The 20,805-nt window shown below is 36.4% G+C and overlaps 1 protein-coding gene and 1 pseudogene across 5 annotated transcripts in view; one reads left to right on the forward strand and one right to left on the reverse strand.

Moving 5' to 3' along the window:
- Window positions 1-20,805, reverse strand: part of ZNF385B (zinc finger protein 385B) — a 423,521-nt gene that overhangs the window by 367,964 nt on the left and 34,752 nt on the right. The window contains exon 2 of one of the 5 annotated variants that reach the window (XM_023212350.2): window positions 15,167-15,252. The exons of the other annotated variants lie outside the window; for them this stretch is intronic. The gene's annotated coding sequence lies outside the window, so the exon portion shown is untranslated. The remainder of the gene's footprint in view (window positions 1-15,166; window positions 15,253-20,805) is intronic. 5 annotated transcript variants of the gene reach the window in all.
- On the forward strand, window positions 8,157-8,586 carry LOC111542786 (annotated as a pseudogene).

Consider the following 20,805-nt stretch of genomic DNA (forward strand, 5'->3'; position numbering starts at 1 on the left):
TTTAAATTTTGTACCAACAAACAGACAAAAAAATGTCATAAACATTGTTAAAAGACAAGCCAGAAACTGGGAAAATAAATTTATCCAGATTCATGTCCAAAATATATAAAGAACTAATTACAATCAATAATAAAAAGGAAATAACCCAATACAAAATGTACAAGATGATAAACAAGCTATTTGCATAAGGAAAAACTGAACAGTTAATAACATAATAAAATTCTAAGACAACATGCCCCTCAATTTTAAATAATAGGATATTTTGTGCGTCGTAATTGGCTCCTTGTCTTCTGCCTGGACCCTCAGCTAAAGTTATCTTTTGAATAAGAAGAGGGAGAGGTTGGTGAGGCAGGAAGTCATGAAGGGAAGCCTAGGCTCCCTTAACCCCCAGGATTTTTCCATCCCAGTCTTTCCAGATAAGGCTGATTAAAGCCATTAACCTTTCAATAATGTAACCTGATATTTTACATCATTACATTTTTGCACCCCATTTATCACATCTTGGTAATGTTTTGTAACAATGACATCTTACTTAAGGATCAACACAGTTGTAAGACATTCTCACATGTTAACTCAGAAAAACCCCACAATGTAAGTATGATTATTATTCCTGATTTGCCAATGAGCCACAAAATGGTGGCAAGCCCAAGGTCGCCCAGAAGAGTCGGAATTTAAAACCAAGTTATCTGGCTTTAACACCCAGCTCTTAACCCAATACTATCATTGCCTCCAAACATATGATACATGAAAAGAGGCTCAATCTCACTAGTAATCAGGGAAATGCAAAACTGCAAAATTCAATTTCACACCACATACAGAACGGCAGAACATTTAAAAGTCTAACAATGAGTACCATGAGAATGTAGAGCAATGGCAATCCATACACTTCTAGAGGGCTTATAAATTGGTACAAATACTATCAGGAGGCATTTGGAAGATATGTATTCTTAATGACAGAGCAGTTTCACTTCTAGGTATACGGTTGAGAAAATACTTGCCAAGGAAATAAGGAGAGAAATGTTCATTTCTACCATGTTTGTATTGGTAAATATATATGAAATATATATATATTATTTACATTTATATAAATGTCTATAAGTGAATGACTAGATAAATTTGGTATATTCACACAATGGAATGCTATTCAACAGATGAAATGAATAAGTTGAAATGACTAGCTTTATCATAGATAAGTCCTAAAATTATAATGTCAAATTAAACAGTAAATTAAAGAATAAGGCTGGACGCGATGGTTCACATCTATAACCCCAGCACTTTGGGAGGCCGAGGCGGGCGGATCACCTGAGGTCAGGAGTTCGAGACCAGCCTGGCCACCATGGTGAAACCTCATCTCTACTAAAAATACTAAAATTAGCCAGGCATGGTGGCCTGTGCCTGTAATCCCAGCTACTTGGGAGGCTGAGGCCAGAGAATTACTTGAACCCAGGAGGCAGAGGTTGCAGTGAGCCAAGATCTCACCACTGCACTCCAGCCTGGGTGACAGATGGAGACTCCATCCCCCTACCAAAAAAAAAGAAAGAGAAAAAAAAAAAAAAAAAAAAAAACAGGCGAGGTGGCTCACGCCTGTAATCCCAGCACTTTGAGAGGCCGAGGAGGGCAGATCACGAGGTCAGGAGATCGAGACAATCCTGGCTAACAAGATAAAACCCCATCTCTACTAAAAATACAAAAAATTAGCTGGGCTTGGTGGTGGGTGCCTGTAAGTCCCAGCTACTCAGGAGGCTGAAGCAGGAGAATGGCGTGAACCCGGGGGACGGAGCTTGCAGTGAGCCGAGATCGCGCCACCGCATTCCAGTCTGGGTGACTGAGCGAGACTCCGTCTCAAAAAATAAATAAAAACAAACAAACAAACAAACAAAGAATAATACAGCAGGCTACCATTTATATAAAGTTAACATACAAATATCATTTATAATATCGTATATAATTCTTTTTTTTTTTTTTTTTTTTTTTTAGACAGAGTCTTGCTCTGTCTCCTAGGCTGGAGTGCAGTGACCTGATCTCAGCTCACTGCAAGCTCTGCCTCCCGGGTTCACGCCATTCTCCTGCCTCAGCCTCCCCAGCAGCTGGGACTACAGGCACCCGCCGCCACGCCTGGCTAAGTTTTTGTATTTTTAGTAGAGATGGGGTTTCACCATGTTAGCCAGGATGGTCTCTACCTCCTGACCTTGTAATCTGCCCTCCTTGGCCTCCCAAAGTGCTGGGATTACAGGCGTGAGCCACCGCGCCCGGCCTATAATTCTTAAATGATACATGCATGCAAAGTAAAGTGCACACTCAAGAATGGAGATGGTACACACTAAATTCAAAGCTATGGTTACCTGTGGAGAGAAAGGGATAAGGCAAAGGCACACAGGAACCTCAGCTGTAGCTGTAATGTAGTGCTGGCCCCCCAAAAAGGAACAAAGGCAAATATGTTGAGGTTTAATGCAATTGGGTGGCAGGTGCATGGTGGTAATCTAGTTTGTATACTTGTCTCTATATTTAAAGTATTTCATAATAAAAATATAAAAACAAATGAAGTGTGGTAAAACAGAGAACATTCCAAAAATAAATGACAAAGAGGAGATATACATATATTTCATTGAAGACCTTTTTTGAGAAACATTAATTTACAGGAGCATCTGTTACTGTGTCTAGGCCCTTAACTTTGATGGGTCCTACCTCCCTTTAGAGCTTTAACAAAATAAATTGTTTCTACTACAGCAATAACATTACAGCTTTGCAAAAAACAACAAAACACATATTATGATTAACAGGAAAATAAAGTCAGTGGCAACGTGTTTATGAAAATATCAGCAATGTGTTCGTCCTAACCTGTAAAAATATGCCATAGGACAGACAGATAACAACAGGTGAAATAGATAAATGAAATATTCTTTAACTACCATTTAATAGAGAATTGGTAGTTTCTCCTCCATGCAGAAGAGAAAACATTCAGGATTAATAATTCTGAATCAGGTTGATAGCTGTCAAGCTATGATTACTGCCTCTAGAATATGAAAACATAAAAGTTCAGGGTCAAAGAAAAAAATCACTTAGTATTCATGTATTAGTTTACTGGCCTCTTACTTTGTTCATTTATACTACACCATCTGAGTTTCAGGAAAAAGTAATCTAATCTGAGATTCAGTTACATGGAAGGACAGATCAAGAAGTACGGCATGTAAAGAACTTTGCCTCATGAAGAGAACTCATAAAGCGTTTCAGTAAAACTCTCTCTCTTCTATCTTTGCATTTCTTGTCATTGAGTTATGCTCTATTACCTTTATAGCTTATTCTGTCTTGTATATCTTCATATTCACATGCAAACATAGTAATGCCACATTTAACTAGTCATTAAAATGGCAATCTAAATTACATGAAACATGGCCAAAGAAATATACACGTAAGACCCAAGAACAATCAAAATACAAGGCACAGAGTTCTATTGTTGGGTCTTATGTTACATACAGTGCTAAAAAATTTAATCATAGATTCAACTACAGACAAAAGGTGTTTAAAAAGACATAAGTATGACATCTGGAAGTATTACTAAAGAAACATGGGAAGAATACAAATTTATTACAGAAATTTTGAAAAACCTAATGAGTCACGTGGGACATGAGCAAAAAATCCATCGTATCTAAGTAACTCACAAAAATGCTATAGTACTTATGATGATTCACAATGAATCATGGCCCTGAATTATCGAGAAAAAAAATAATATTTGTTCAGTATACCTTAAGAACTGTGGGGAAATGACTTTAAGCCACTGATTCTAACATTCATCCAGAAAAACAAATATGTAAGCATATTCTGAAAAAAAATAACATTTGTCTTATCAGTTTTAAGATACAATGTAATGGGATAATAACGAAAAGAGTGAGGTAATACCACAAAAACAGCCAGACCAATGGAACAGAATTATCTTCAAACAGAAAGATTGATATATGTCAGTAATCTTTGAAAAGGGAACATCAGGAGTCAATACGTAATTATCTAATAAATGTTACTGAAATACTTGGTCAACTATTTTGAATATTGTCTTCTTAGGGGGATTTATAATCTCATCTGAAACTACATATCAAATAAATTCCAGATAGGAAGAGCTTTTAAAAAAAAATGTTTAAGTGACTGTTTTATAAAGGAAGGACATTAAGCACAGAGAAAAATGACTTTAAAAAGAAAAGAAAAACAGACAATTTCAAAATGCAAATACATTTTTATAATTATAAAAGTAATTTGTGAGAAATTCTGAAATCTTGAAATGCATATAAAAATAAACAAGAAAGTTTGTTGATTTTCCTATCAAGAGAAAATATTGTTACATTTCAGAATATATTCTTTTTTTAGTATGTGTTTATATATATTTACACAGATATATATATCAAAAAAATCAAAAATTATTTCATGAATGGGACTGTAGTTGCCTTGTAATTTAAAGTTTGTAAATTCTACGTTAAGGAGCTCGTTCCATGTAAATAAATATGGATATACATTGTCATCATCATCATCATTTCCAATAGTTACAAAATATCTTATTCTATTAAAATACTTTATTCTATTAAAATAAAACATTTGGAAGTAAACACAAATAAAACCAATTTTCTCTTTCAACTACTGGTGTAAAAGTCAATTTTGGTTGTTTTCTTTTCCAAGATGGTGGAATAGAGACTTTTAACATGACTTGGCCTTTTGGAAATAGCAAGATAGTGCATAAAGATTAACTGTGAGCTTTCATTCAAGAAGGAAAATGGGAATATAAGAAGTCAAACTGTCTCTCCTCACTGAAGATAGGATTTTATACCTAGAAAACCCTACAGACTCCATCAAAAGGTTCCCAGAACTGATAGATGACTTCAGTAAAGTTTCAGAGACAAAAATCAATGTACAAAAATCAGTAGCATTTCTATACACAAATAATGTTCAAGCTGAGAGCCAAATCAAGAATGCAATCTCATTTACAATAGCCACACAAACAAAAAAATGAAATACCTAGGAGTACATCTAACCAAGGATGTAAAAGATTTTCATAGGGATAACTTCAAAACACTGCTGAAAGAAATCAGAGATGGTACAAACAGAAAAATATTCCATGATCATGGGTTAGAAGAATTAATATTGTTAAAATGACCATACCACCCAAAACAATCTACAGATTCTACATGAATTCTATCCCACTACCAGATCATTTATCACAGAACTAAAAAGAACTATTATTAAATTCATATGGAACCAAAAAATATCCCAAATATTGAAAGCAACCCTAAGCAAACAGCATAAAGTCATAGATATTGCATTACCTGACTTCAAACTATACTATATAGCAGTAATAACCAAAACAGTATGGTACAAAAACAGATACATAGATCAATGTAACTGAATAGAGAACCCAGAAATAAAGCTGCACACCTACAGCCTTTTGATCTTTGACAAAGTTGACAAAAATAAGCAATGGGAAAAGGATTCCCTATTCAGTAAATGGTGCTGGGATAGCTGGCTAGACACATGAAGAAGAAAAGAACTGGACCCCTACATTTTAACATATACAAAAATTAACACGACATGGATTATTTAAACATAAGACCTCAAACGATAAGAATCCTAGAAAGAAACCTAGGAAACACCATTCTGGACATTGACCTTGGGAAAAAGTTTATTTGTGAGAAAATTGTGACTAAATCCTCAAAAGCAACTTCCACACACACACACAAAAAAAAAAAATTGACAAGTGGGACCTAATTAAAATAAAGACCTTCTACACAGCAAAAGAAACTATCAACAGAATAAACAGACAACCTACAGGAGGGAAGAACTTACTTACAAACTATGCATCTGACAAATGTCTAATATCCAGTCTATATGGAACTTAATTGAACAAGCAAAAAACAAACCATTTAAAAATGGGCAAAAGACATAAACAGACATTTCTCAAAATAAGACATACAAATGGCCAATAAACTATGAAAAATGCTCAATATCACTAATCATCAGAGAAATGCAAATTAAAACCACAATGACAACACCATGTCACACCAATTAGAACAGGTATTATTAAAAAGTCAAAAACCAACAGGTGCAGGCAGGGTTGCAGAGAAAAGCGAATGCTTATACACTGCTGGAGGGAATGTAAATTCTTTCAGCAATTATGGAAAGCAGTTTGGAGGTTTCTCAAAGAACCTAAAACAGAACAATCATTTAGCCCAGCAGTCCCATTACTGGGTATCTAGCCAAAAGAAAATAAATTGTTCTACCAAAAACAATGATGTGCTCACATGTTCATTGCAGCACTATTCACAACAGCAAAGACATGGAATTCAAACTAGGTGCCCATCAATGGTGGACTGGATAAAGAAATGTGGTATATATACATCATAGAATACTATGTGGCCATAAAAAAGGAATGAAATCGTGTTTTGCCACAATATGGATGCAGCTGGAGGCCATTAATCTAAGTGAAGTAACACACGAACTGAAAACCAAATATTGCATGTTCTCACTTATAAGCAGGAGCTAAACATTAGGTACTCATGGAAATAAAGACAGCAACAATAAAAACTGGCAACCACTAGCGCACAGAAGGAAAGAAGGGGGAAAGGGCTGACAAACTATTGAGTACTATGCTCAGTACCTAATGACCTTACTGAATGTACTAGAAAGTATCAAAAACAAAGCACATTTATATATTTCCAAAGATTATCTCTATGTATTTATTTTACTTTCTTTGAAAGCTAGTAAAGTTTGATTTTTTAAATATTTCTTAGTCATTAATATTTCTTCTTTTCTAAGTTATTCCTTCATGTTCTTTGATCAATGTTCTATTTGGAATTTTAAAAATTGATTTGTAAGAGAGCTCTCCTATAATAGCTACAAAATTAATAGTTTCCATATTTTTTATATTTTTTCCTGCTTGTCATTTGTATTTTATCTTTAATTTTTATTGTGTAGAGGGTTTCAAATTAGTCACATTTAAAAATATTTACTGGTTTCTACCTTTATTGATGTACTGATAAAGATCATCACTAACTCATGATTATATAAATATCTACTTAGATTCTTTCACATGCTCTTACGCCTTTCGGGTTTTTTAACATTTGAATCTTTAGTCTAGTTGAAATTTATTTTGGTATGACATATGACAAAGAATTCGAACAGTGTTTGCCCCCAGATTTGGACATTTGTCCCCAATGTATTAAATGCCTTAAACTTACACCAGTTTATTATATTTACTTGGTTCAGTTTTGGGGCTTCCAATTTTGTGGTCAATTTAATTTTAAATTGGTCATTTGACTCCTAAAACTTTTAATTAATAAATGCATGAAAGTAAAAGGCAGAAAACTGGAAAAAAATTATTATAGCCACTATGACAGACAAATGGTTGACAACAATAATATGATAAATCATACAAGTCAACAAAAAACTACCAAAACATCTTTGGGGAATGTGGAAGATGGGTAAAGGATAAGCAGAAAATTCATAATAGAAAAATAAATGACTACTGTAAGCATGATAAAGTGACATTCACCCTGTAGTAGTCAAATAAATATTTAAAAAATTAGATAACACTTATTAAATTGTCCAATTAGCAAGGACTGTCTCATAAAGCAACTTTAAAAATCTCTCCAAAGTTAAGAATCTCAGGAGAAAGGCATTCTTACACTTCCCAGCAGGCATATAAATTGGCAGAATGATTTTTAAAAACAATCTGGCAGTAGCAAACAAGAGTCATAAAACAGTATACATCCTTTGACTCAGCAATTTCCTTCAGACTCTAGCCTAGAAAATAATGTGGAATGTAGTAAAAGATTTATATACAAAGATATTCACCTTAGTTTTATTTAAATCAAAAATAGAAAGTAGGTTAAAAAAATCCAGTAAAATATTGAATATAGAAATCATAGCGTAACTATAGTATCGAATATTCTAGCTATTTAAAATAGTTATTTACGAACCTGTTTAACAGCATGTGGAAAGTGTTACAAAGTTATGTGAATGAGGCAGGCCCAGTGTTTCTGGGGGGTTATGGGCAGGCCCTGGGGGTCTTCAGGGACCTTGTGGGCAAAAGGCGTTGGGAAGTGAGAGGCCGGCTGCGCTCACCACACAGGGCCTTCCTTGGCACCCAGCCTTGTGGAGCAGCAAGTGTGTGGGCCAGCATGTCACACATGCTCCTGCACCTCCACAGCAGCTGGCAGGTGGACCAGGCCATCCCCCCAGGGAAGGATGGCAAGGTTGTCATTCGCTTTGGCCATGACCGGGACCCCACATGCATGAAAATGGACAAGGTCTTGTACAGCATCGAGAAGGTTCAATATTTTGCAGTTATTTTTCTTGTGGATATTACCAAAGTACCTGACTTCAACAAAATGTATGAGTTATATGATCCATGCACTATCATGTTTTTCTCCAGGAACAAGCACATCATGGTTGTCTTGGGGACTGGCAACAACAAGATTAAATGGACCATGGAGGACAGGCGGGAGATGGTCGACATCATAGAGACCATGGACCATAGGGCCATGGTCTTGTCCATGGCGGCGGCCTGGTCTTGTCTCCAAAAACTACTCCACCAAGTACAGATACTGAGGTGCCCTCAGGCTGTGTGGATAAATGCTGTGGAGGCCTTTTCATGTGGAAACCTTTTAAACTATTTCAAGCCTTTGGAAAAGTATACGAAGCTCCAGTGCTGGAGGACTTCTGGACACAATTTATTACATGACCTTAACTAGCTGAAATAAACACATGAAAAAAATAATAATACTGATCTTAACGGAATACAAGGAAGATTTTAAAAGTGTATATATAGTTGCATCACAGTTGGTAAAAATGCATAAAAAAATTTGAGTAAGCACATAATGATCATCATGGGTGATTATGATTTTTCTTCATTCTTCATTTCCTTCTTTCTAAAATACTTCATAATATGTCTCTATCGTTTTTGTCTAGTTAGATGGGAATACAAACTGGGGAAAGGCCTGTGTTTTCAAAATGGGAAAAGCTATGAACAAACAAATCTATGAGCTGGGAGAAGCAACAGAGAGAGGGAAAGGACAAAGGCTTAAAAGAAAGGAACAATGAATGTCACCAGGATCCTGCGGAAAAGAGACATCAAGAGAACAGGTAGAGAGACTTGTCTAGGAGGGACATCTTTCCTTTGATACCTGTGAGGAGGAAGTACTGGAGAGGTGCAAACACAGATCGATTTATGTGCAGGTAATGGGAGCAGAACATTCACTGAACTCAGAGATGTTCACTTTTACTACCTAAGTCAAGCATAAGGCAAGCTCATCAGCTGAGACTGAAATAGAACTTGAGAAGAGTGATAAAGATTATGAAAACTGAATGGGAGCAGGAGTTAATTAAAAATAGGGAAAAGAACTATACTGGTATTTCTGTTTACCTAAACATGTCAGGATCATGAAATCATTTTGTCTCAGGAACCAAATACAGTTACTATCTTCTTTACCAGAGAACAATGCTTTTAACATATCTGTGCCATACCTTGACTGATTGCTTGATTCATTGATTTAGATTCTTCGATTCATTCAACACTAGTCTAGTGCTTAACTAGGTCACTAATGCCCTCCACATTTGCAAATTCAGTGGTCAATTCACGGTCCTCATGCTATTTGACATTTGTTATGTGTTACAGTACACACTTACGAACCCTTCATTCTTGAAAATTATAATACATTTGTTTCTAGGACACCACTCTACTGTACTATTAACCCTTCTTAGATGCCTTTGCTGGTACCTTTTCATCTATCTGATTATAAATGTTAAAATGCTCCAAGGCTCAGTCTCCATGCCTCTTACATCCGTGTATTCACAAGATGATCTCATTCAGGCTCTTGTCTTTAAATACGTTTGTACACTGACAACTTACATATAACACACACATACTCACACACACATACACCTGCAGATTCAATCTCTTACCTAAACTTCAGACTCAGTCAGAACTGCCTACTCTACTTGAATATTCATCAAACTTCTAAGAAGCAATCCCCACCCCAAGTACTCCTCATCCCCAAATTACCCATTTAACTAAACGGAAACTTCATTCACCAAGCTGTTCAGGCTAAAAACCTTGGAATCATCAATGGGTCTCCATTTCTTTTTGCCCACTTCAAATAGAGCTGCAAATTCTATTTACTCTGTTTTCAAAATATAGCAGGATCTAACCACTTCTCTCCACTTTCATTCTAGTTTAAGCCACAGTCATTTCTCCTCTGAAATGCCTTGGTCCCCCCTCCCCCCCGCCGCAAAGGGACCCTCTCCCTCATCTGTTATGCCCCCACAGTGTGTTCTCCTCACTGTAATGGGAGTGATTCTTTAAAAACAAACATAAGTTAGATCATGTCACTGTTCTGCTCACAAGTCTCTAATGACTTCATATTTCACTTATAGTAAAAACCGAAGTCCTTATGAAGACCTTAAGGCCCTACCTGATCAGGCTTCCTGGGAGGAGGGCAGAGAGCAGGAGGATCTTCTGCCTGGGTTTCCATATGGGAGACAATTTATCTAAACACTATACCTAGTGGGGGCTTCCTCAAATACAAGTTCACTGTTTGTCCTAGGTACAGTTACCTAAAGTTTTCTTATCTACTAGTAAGACTAAGAAAGTGACTGAATAAAATAAATATCTAAATAAAAGCTTACATTTTTAAACATGAAATTTCAGAAATATTAGTGGTTCCTTTCAGAATATAATGTATTTTACTCTAATTGCCATTCTCTCATCTCATTTTACTTTTCAAAAGATATGCGCCAACAGGCCAGTGTGATTTATGGAAGATTTTTTTCCCTTTTTCTTCTTCATTAGTAAAAAAATCCCAGAAGTATGATTTCCAGATTCTCTTCAAGAAACAAACATCTGCTGTGTCCCGCATGTTGCTTTCCAATCTTTTACACATTGTGTAAAAGCTTCATTGTGAATGACACCGGGCATTTTCGATGTTCTGTTGAAAATGGAAGAAGGACAAATATCTGTCCTTATATATTCACAAACAGAAAGCTCTCGATTTCAGAAAGGCAAGCAAGCTGCCCACCTTTTCGTTGTCTCCTACTGAAATACTAAATTGTATCACTGTTCTTTCGCATAGTGTTTATTATTATAATCAGTGAAAGCAAGTAACAGAAAGTAGCACAAAGTGACATGAGAACATCGATCTACAATTTGGCAAAATAGAGAATTGTTTCTTGAATTTCATGATCTATTATTTGCCAATTTCCCATTTGACCCTGTAGACACAACAAGTATATATTAAAAGGCAATTTTCTTATCTACTTACATAATCTCTCAGCTTTCACTTTCACATATTAAAGCAAAGTCCATGAAGTTTTCTTAAACTACACGCAAATAATAAAAGTGAGCCAGTATTGAAACAATTAATTTCACTCCAAATGTAATCACATGAAATAATTGGTCTGAGTCACCCACCTTTAAGTTAAAGATCAAGAGAATGTAAACAAAAGGCAGAAAAGCCAGAGGTCAGCAACAAAACACTGGGGAAGAAAAGAAAGCCAAAGCTTAACTGTGTGTGAGTAGGCATTACTGTCTCTGTGTGTAACCCTCTGTGTGTGTGTGTGTGTCAATTTGAATGGGTCTATGTGGTTATGTTCACATGACTGGCTGTGTGTGTGTCTGCATGTCAGCTTGAGCATGTGCAAGTGTGTGTGTGTTGGTCTGCAGGAGACAGTGTGAGTTTATGTGTGTCAATCTGAGAAAAAGAAAGTTCATGCGCATATGCACTTTTCCCCTTAGAAAAGTGGGTAGAACACTGTTGGCTACACAAATTTTTATGTTGTGTAGGTGTGTCAGCCTGAGCAAGAGTGTGTGTGTTTATGTATGTGTCAGCTTGAACAAGCAACCATGTATAGGGAGAAGGGAGAAGACTGTGTGTGGCAGACTGAATGTGTGTGTGAATGGGTGTGTAGTATGTTGTATGTGTGTAATATGTGGTGTGTGTCAGCCCAAGTGAGTGCATGTGTGGGTGTGCATATGTCAGCATATATCTGGGAGGAAGAACTAGAGAGACGTTTTATTTCCCTGGATCCTATGTGGTAGGAGAGATTTCTTAGAAAATCATACAAGTGCCGTTTTATTAAAATTTGCCTTTCCGACATAATGACAGGTCCCTCCAAGTATGTTAATTAACCTCAGTAGAAATTAGGTGTGAAAAATACCCTAAAATGATTTAGCAGCAGGACACAGAGAATTCAATCAATTTAAACATTGCCACTTTATAAGTCAGCAAAATGCTATTTTTCTTTCAGTTTAAAATAATCTGATATAATTAACTAATTTTTCCTTCACTAAATGGCTCTTTAAATCAGTGCTACAACCGATATCTCTCAAACATCATTTTATTTTAAATTAAGGTTTAGCAGATAATTTCTGAACAATCATGATTAATCCCTTGCTAGAGTGTTAATATTACACATAAACATAAAATACAACATTGCTAGAAACAGTTCAGCTTTCAAAACTAAGTACCATGAAGCACTGACATTGTATGCTGGACTAGAACTTCATTTTTGATTCCCACAACACACTTCTGGTCACGCCACTCGGCCTCACCATCCAGAGCTGACTAGGAGGAAACACATCACACAAGTGACTGTCTGTCTACTCAATGGAAAGAAAAGAAAGGTTCTCATCCTCAGTGCTGACCCTAATGCTCATCAGATTTTATAAACCACAAGATAAACCTGGAAAAATATCAAAGTAGTCAGGGGAGCTGCTCTTCCCCAGAATGCCAGTTCCAATGGCCTCTGGGTAGAAAGTAACTAAGGTAGGTTTTCTTTCTGGAATTCAGCTATTATTCTGGTGTTTTTGCCAATACCTCATAGATATATATGCATAAATATGTGCATGTTTATAAATACACACACAAAATTTACCCCACAAAATAGAATTTAATGTCACCTTGTTTTATTTTTCTAAATCAAATAAAGTATGACTCCAAGTATCCATTTGCTAACAGTGTTATTCGGTATTTCATACTCTTTCCTGCTCTGGCCCTGTGAGAGCACCAGGAAATTCAGCAAACTTGAGAAGGGACTTATGGCTTTCAATTTGTTGTGGTCACCATTGAGATGCTGGTGTTCAAACCCCAAGGACAGGTGGGTGGCTCTACTTCCAAGGCAGTGCAGACCTCGGAATCTTTAAGTGCCTGGAACACAGTGGCCTCCCTCATGACATCACTTCCCCCTCCACCACATCATCCACCTGTCACCCACAGGCCTTAGCACTTCCTGGGATGCCCCACAGGACTCAGAGTGGACCTGCCACTGTGCTTCATAACCCATAACTCTGGGTGAGACCTTTCCGCCCCTTCCAAGCCTTGAAACTTCATTCCTTCTCGGCCAACCTAATTCAATGCTCTCTCAGAAGATAAATACAGACACTCTTTGCTTTTCCCCTTGAAAAGGTGGGTAGAACACTGTGAGGTGCTCAGGCCCTCAGAAACTTGAGGATGGCCTTATGGCTTTCAGTCTGTCGTAGTCACTGTTGAGATGATGTTGTCCAAACCTCAAGGACAGGTCAAAGGTCTTTAGGCCTCTCCTTTCTGGGAGGATGGGGAAAAGGTACATTTTAGTCAACAGTAGCCATGTTGTCAAATTCTATTATTACGCTATTTTTGCCTTGGTTAACAGACTTCCTGGATACACTGTAGTATATGATTGTATTATACTTTTTTCAAATTAACAATTAGACATATTGCACCAGGTACTTCCCCTAACAAGGTATCTGGAGATAGATGGAAATTATAGCACATTTTTTAAAAATGTCACTAGCACGCTGTCGAAAATAAGTTTATCTTATGTTTCCAGAATTTTCAAACGCCCTTAGAATGTATACGTATGTACATGTATATGTCAATATGTGTGTGTATATATACATATATTTTTATATTGCTCAAATTTTTTTCATTGATGTGTTTTCTTAAGTGGTAAGACCTTTTTAAAATAAAAGTTTGATAATTTTCTATAATAGCTACTTAAAAACCTCTTTTCCAGTTTACTATGTGCCTTTGGTTTTGTTAATGTGGAATAACATGCAGAAGATTTCATGACTCAATTTTTAAGTATATTTGCATGAAGTTACATAGGTATTTGCATAATTTGTAATCTTCTTTGACTCTGACTATAGCCCTTTCCTCATTTCTAAATTTGTTGATTTGTATTTTCTCTTTCTCCTTCTCTTTTTAAAATTTAGTTTACCAAATGTTTATTTCATTGTTTGATTTTAAACCAGGCTTAATCAGTTCTATCATTTTTCCATCTTCTAACATTAAATTCTGTGTTTTATCTTTACTCTTAACATACTCTTATCTGCCTAAGTTCTGTTTATTGGTATTACTTTGTTTCAGGATTTTTTTTTTTCCTCCCAATTGTCTAGAATGTAATGTTTCACTCATTTTTAAATTATATTTTTAAATAATAAAATCTCTTAGAGTGATGAATTTTTCTATAAATATGCATTTGTCTGCCAAGCATAATTTTGACATGAAACTTACTTCTTTGATTATTTTCTTAAAAGGCTAGTATTGTATTTTTTATTTCCTTACTTACTATAAGGAATTTCCTTATAGTAATGAATTTCCAGGGTTTTACAAGAGAATATAAATAGTGGATGTTTGCTTTTTCTTCTAAGTATTCTAGGTCAAAAAAAGAAGTTTTGTAAATGGAAGTTCTAGCTAAGACATTAAAACCTTAATGATATTATTAGCTATTGATAAGTCTACACTTACCATGCCACATTTATTTTTTATATTCCTATTCTAGAAATAATGGCAAAATTTCCTATTTGTGCACTTCAGAGCAACCTATCAAAACTAATAAAATTCGAATGGAACTTTTAACAAAAGTTTTCAATGAATACTTTTTTCTTTTTCCTACTCAAAGTACATATTAAAGAAAACCTGCCAATCTTTACAGGTAGTCCTCGAATCTTCCTGCAGCTGACTGGGTGGATACAAACTCCCAAGTGTCAGGGCACAGGGCATTCTCTCTCCCATTGCCATGCCCTCCTCTCTTTCCAACTATCTATATCACTTCTTAAGTAGTCATCATAAATGGAGTCATTTGGGGGCAATTAAAAAGATCCTTGTGAGTGAATTTCTTTAAAGCCATTTAATATCAGAAATGCTCATATTACCCATTAAAAATATCTTCTCAGACATTTGGATTCCCTCCAACAGAGGATGCAGTGGGGAGTTCAGGAGGTTGAGAACAAGGTAGGAGCTGCAGAGAAAATAAATAAAGCCTCCAAATGAGAGTCTAGTTCTTTTACATTTTATACCACACCCCTTGGTTTAAAAGCCACAAATAAAACTAAAAACAATACTCTTGAGTAATGACTTTTACTTTTGTTGAGGACACTTCACAGTTTCCCAGGAGATTCTTCAGGCCTCTGACAGAGATCTAAATAAGAAGCAATTTTAAGATGTCATTCCTTATCTAGCCATTTTACCAAGACATGCTTTACCCAAGATAGACTAAATGACAACCTGTTTCCCACCTTAGTACATGTCAGATAAACTAGCATTCTCAGTTCTGCCTTGACTATAGATTGCAGAATATGATTAATGATATATCCAAGCAGAAGTCCCCAAGGAAAACATCATCTCTTAATTCTGACTATCCTAATGAAATCGCATAGTTCATAATTCATTAATCTGACTGCAGTGACAAAAATAGGATGCAAGAAAAAAAAGTACTTCTATAGTGTCCAAAGAGACAAAGCTGAGATAATTCATTAGCAATAGCATATGCTTAAATTTCACTATGTTCTGCTGCATAGTGCAAGGTTTTCTGTAAAAAAGTAACAGCAAGAAACACATTATGTTCCTCTTTTTGAAGAAAATGATCACCTTCAAAGAAGCCAACAGAATTCTTATTTAAAATATTCTTGTTTCTCCAAGAAAAAAAGGTCCTACACAATAGGTTCCTAAAATACAAATTTTATTAAGGCAATAAGTTAAATAAGAGTCCACTGAGCACAGGCTTTTGTCCTTCTTTTTCTTAGCCTTCCCTTAGAGGAAGACTGCCTGTCATCCTATTGACCATACATTTTCTAAGTGTGAGGTCATTTCACTGTTTAGTTTCTTAAATTAGTGGAGCTTAATGTATCACTTCACCCAAAATTAGCTGTTATAAAAGGCAATATACTAACGTGTAAAACACGTTGCTTTTTCTAAAGTATTTAGCATTCAAAAATAAATACTATCATTTAATGATGGTAACGATGAAAATTATAATATTCTGATTCAACATATTCTTAATTATCAGCAGCAACAACAGCAACATAGACCTTGGTGGTCAACAGAGTCTGATGGAGTCCTGCACTCACAGAAAGTGCCACTCCTAAGTTGTGGAGGACATTTGCACTGTGAATGTCATCCCCACATCATGAACCTAAAGACCCTTCCATAGACTTTTGAATTTTAATTTGTAACTGAGGCTGGCATGTGATTACCACTTGGGTACAGAGGTAGCAAACCTACGTATCTCCCCCTTAAGGGAAAGGCCAAAGAGCCCAGATCATTCAGCCTTAAAAAGTGAAGTCATTGAAATACCTTTTTCCATTCTAAAGAATTATTCTTTGCACACAAAAATAACCACATAATAATAGAAACTCTATGCTTATGGGAGTAAGCCATCCATTACATATAAGGCATACCAGTCCTGGACTTTTTATAGAAATTTTCTGTAAAAACAGCTATAAAGATGTCAAAGTTCTATTAGTTATTATATTACTTTGAACGTTGTGACGGATACAAAGCAGGTTTAAGGTTTTGTTTGGAAATTTTCATCTAAAGATGGGTTCTCTTCTTTTGGGAGGGGAGAAAAACAGCAAGTGTTCAAGAGCTCAAAATTCATGCTGAATCAAAGATAACTTTGCACTGGTCATAAAGTTCTAGCCAAAGAAATATCCCAATTCACTAACCTTGGTTCCATGAGTGAGATTAAGTAGTTGAGGTGATAAAAAGTGAGACCTACTCTTCTGCCTGGGTCTTATCCCCACATATAAAATTCTTCAGTTACCATAAAATACCACATAGAACTGCTATGCCATATTACAAAGCTGCAGCACACGTTTCACAAACAGGTGAATTTTAATTCTAGATTAAAAAGATGAAAATGCTTGCTATGTCTCAACATAGCCAGTTTAATTTTATACCTACTTTTCTTTTCCAGGCTATCCAAGGTCACAAAGCTGAGCTCATTTATAAATCCTCCTTTGCCTTTTGTCAAAATTTGGTTCACTATCAAGTAACATTTTCCTTAACGCAAATTTTTGTTCCCATTGTTTCAGTACAGAGGCATTCTTAGATAACTTTTCTTATATTTTACTGTTCATCCTTCTCTACCTCCATGACCCAACATCCAACTCTAAATCTTCCTCTGTCAGTCATTGAAATAGCATGTCATTCTTCTTCTCAAAAATGATGGTTTCCAAATATTTGAAAACACAATGGTTTGCAGTTATTTTTAAGTCTTGCTTCAGCTAGAAGTTTTTTGGTTGCAAGTAACTGAAACTCAAACTTAAAAGGCTTGAGCAATTAAAGGTATTTACTAGTTCGTGTAATGAAAAATTCCGGTTACAGGGTTTAGCTTCATCCAGCTGAACGGTGTTACCAAGACTATCTTCATACCTTAGTATGAAGATCTTAGATGTTGTATTCACTCTAAGGCTTTTAAAAAAATCTTTTTTTCTTTTTTTTTTGTTTTTTGTTTTTTGAGACGGAGTCTCGCTCTGTCGCCCGGGCTGGAGTGTAGTGGCGCGATCTCCACTCACTGCAAGCTCCGCCTCCCGGGTTCACGCCATTCTTCTGCCTCAGCCTCCCGTGTAGCTGGGGACTACAGGTGCCCACCACCGTGCTCGGCTAATTTTTTGTACTTTTAGTACATACGGGGTTTCACTGTGTTAGCCAGGATGGTCTCGATCTCCTGACCTCGTGATCCGCCCGTCTTGGCCTCCCAAAGTGCTGGGATTACAGGCGTGAGCCACCGGGTCCGGCCTTTAAAAATCTTTAGATGGTCTCCCCTACCTCCTAAGGGTACAAGTTCAACTACTGCCAGCAGGAAAGTCAGAGCCTGTTTTTACAGCAGCTCTATTAAAATGCTAGTATCTAGTCCAGTTGTGCGTGTGTGGTCCATGTGACCATCACTAAAAAGACATCACTGTGGCGTCTGGGCGCGGTGGCTCATGCCTGTAATCCCAGCACTTTGGGAGGCCAAGACGGGCAGATCACGAGGTCAGGAGATCGAGCAATCCTGGCTAACACGATGAAACCCCGTCTCTATTAAAAATACAAAAAAATGAGTGGGGTATAGTGGCGGGCGCCTGTAGTCCCAGCTACTTGGGAGGCTGAGGCAGGAGAATGGTGTGAACCCGGGAGGCGGAGCTTGCACTGAGCCGAGATGGAGCCACTGCACTCCAGCCTGGGCGACAGAGTGAGACTCCGTCTCAAAAAATAAAAATAAAAATAAAAATAAATCATTGTGGCTAAAGGGATGGGGCACACTGACGCTCAAACCAATGAGAGCCCTTTTGGAGCTGGAAGAGAAGTCTATGTTACCCAAATTGCTCAGAAAATTTGGGGCACTGTACTTTGGAAGGAGAAAGGGTGCTTGAGAGTCAGAAAACAAATGTTAACTACAAAAGTAAATCCTTGACATTTATCAGATTGTGACTCTTCTGTACTTTTTATGTTTTAGAATATCCTACACAGAACAGCATAGCATTCACTATACAGTTGGTGCAATATGAATAATGACATTAGTAAAACATAAAAATACAGAGAATAAGTGCTTCCTAATGCAATACATTTCAAAATGATGAGAAGAAAATAAAATTTGCGAATAATATTTAAATAAACTTGGCACTTTAAATACTCATTGTGAACATAGGTCTGTGTTTGTTTTGTTTAATTTTGTTTTTGTTTTTTCATTTCCAAAGCACCATATATTTTGAACACATATGGAAGGGCATATGGTTCCCTAATATCTTAAGTGTGACTTCATCATTTTATTGGAGAATTTTTTAAAAGTTAAAAATACAACTTTTAAACAGGGTGGCCATATATGCTAGCTTCCCGAGGAGATGCTTGGTTTATGCTTTGCTCTTATGTGGGTAGTCTGATTTTAAAAAACAAACAAACAAGCAAACATTTTGGCAACATGTATATCATATTCTTAAAGAAATTTGAGACAAGGGAAGTACCTAATCAAATAAAAGTGAAGTTAAATAGGCATACTCTTTGTGTAAGCAAAGAAATAGTTCAATTTATCATGTAGTAAGAAACACAGCACTGCTTCTAACGTACGAAAGAAAATTCATTTGAAGCCACAGCTGTTGTGCTTTAGGGATTTGGATTAAAACTCATTATTATCTTTCTGTTAATACTCTTCCCTGGACCAATCAGTGGTCATATGGTGTTTACAGACCCTGAACACTGAACTGACTTGAATGGCCTTTGTATTACAATACAATCAGATTATGTCTAATCTAAATGCTGTGTGTCCTTTATAGAACAGACGAATCCTAATCCCCCATTTACAAAAGCAAAGCCAGTCCAGTTCCCAATGGCTATCTAGTCACCATTTCCTGTTTTGTTTTTTAATTTTCAATTGACAGATACCAAAATAAATTTTAAATTCACTCAATCTAAAGTTAGTGTAAAAATAAATATGTGGTGGTTTTGAGCTGTGGTCAAAGCACTTCTTTTTTGATAGTTTAAAATGTGTTACTACAAAAACACAATTCTTCTCCTTCTAAGGAATAAAGATTAACAAAATAACCACCCCCACTATTCTAACAGTTTAAAGGCAAGCTTTAAAAGCATCTCATTTCCTCTTTCCCAAATTACTTGAGAGGTTATCTTGAAGCTCAGATTAGTTAGCTGTGCCTAGGCTTTATCGGTTAAGGAATAATGAAGTTTTAAAGCAGAAGTCCCCACAAGATGACCCACCAAGCCATTTGGTAATGGACCTTTCTACCCCTTGCAATTTCATTACAGTGTTGTCAAGTCTTGCTTCACTTTGAGTCTCTGAAATAAGATGCCATTTTCAAGGAAGTGAGGGAGTAAAATATTATTGATGACAACGACTCCTCCCTTCCTTAACTCATGGCTTCCACCATCTGCGAACCCCAACTTTCTTCCCATTTACCACCTCAGGATTGCCCCCCCATCTCTGTCCTCCCATGATTCTAGGATTCGTTGTCAGTATTCTGATGCCATGCCCTCCCATAGCTCAGCAGCTTTATTGACACTAAATTTGGGGTATCCTTTTTAACACCTCTTTTATCCTCCTTTTTACATTGCCTCTATGAGCCACCTGGCCAGCAAATGAGAGCTTGCAATTAGAAGAGAATAGGTAAATAAGCTACCAAAGTATGAAAAACAGCTGTTGAAAATTCAGCTCCCACCCTCACATACAACAGAGTTTAGGGTTTGGAATTGTCAAACAAGAATGGAGTTCAATGTTAAATAGATAAGGAAGAAATTTTTCAAAAGGTATCAGGAAGGCAAATAGTATTTTAACAAAGACTGATAGTGCTCTGTTTCTTGATACAACTCTATAAAGCCACAAATAAAACAACGACAAAACATGCAAGAGCTCTGATGCACTCATGGGTTTTCTTCAGGGATAGAGGTAGAAGGCTGGCTTGTTAACAATGAAAAGACATCATTCTAACTCTCACTTGATGACTGATTTCATTCCTTTTGGAATACTCAGACACCGCTTACCCCAGCACCATCCATCTCTATGAAGCAAAGAGCACTATTG

Source organism: Piliocolobus tephrosceles, chromosome 11, assembly GCF_002776525.5.
Source record: "Piliocolobus tephrosceles isolate RC106 chromosome 11, ASM277652v3, whole genome shotgun sequence".
Lineage (NCBI taxonomy): Eukaryota > Metazoa > Chordata > Mammalia > Primates > Cercopithecidae > Piliocolobus > Piliocolobus tephrosceles.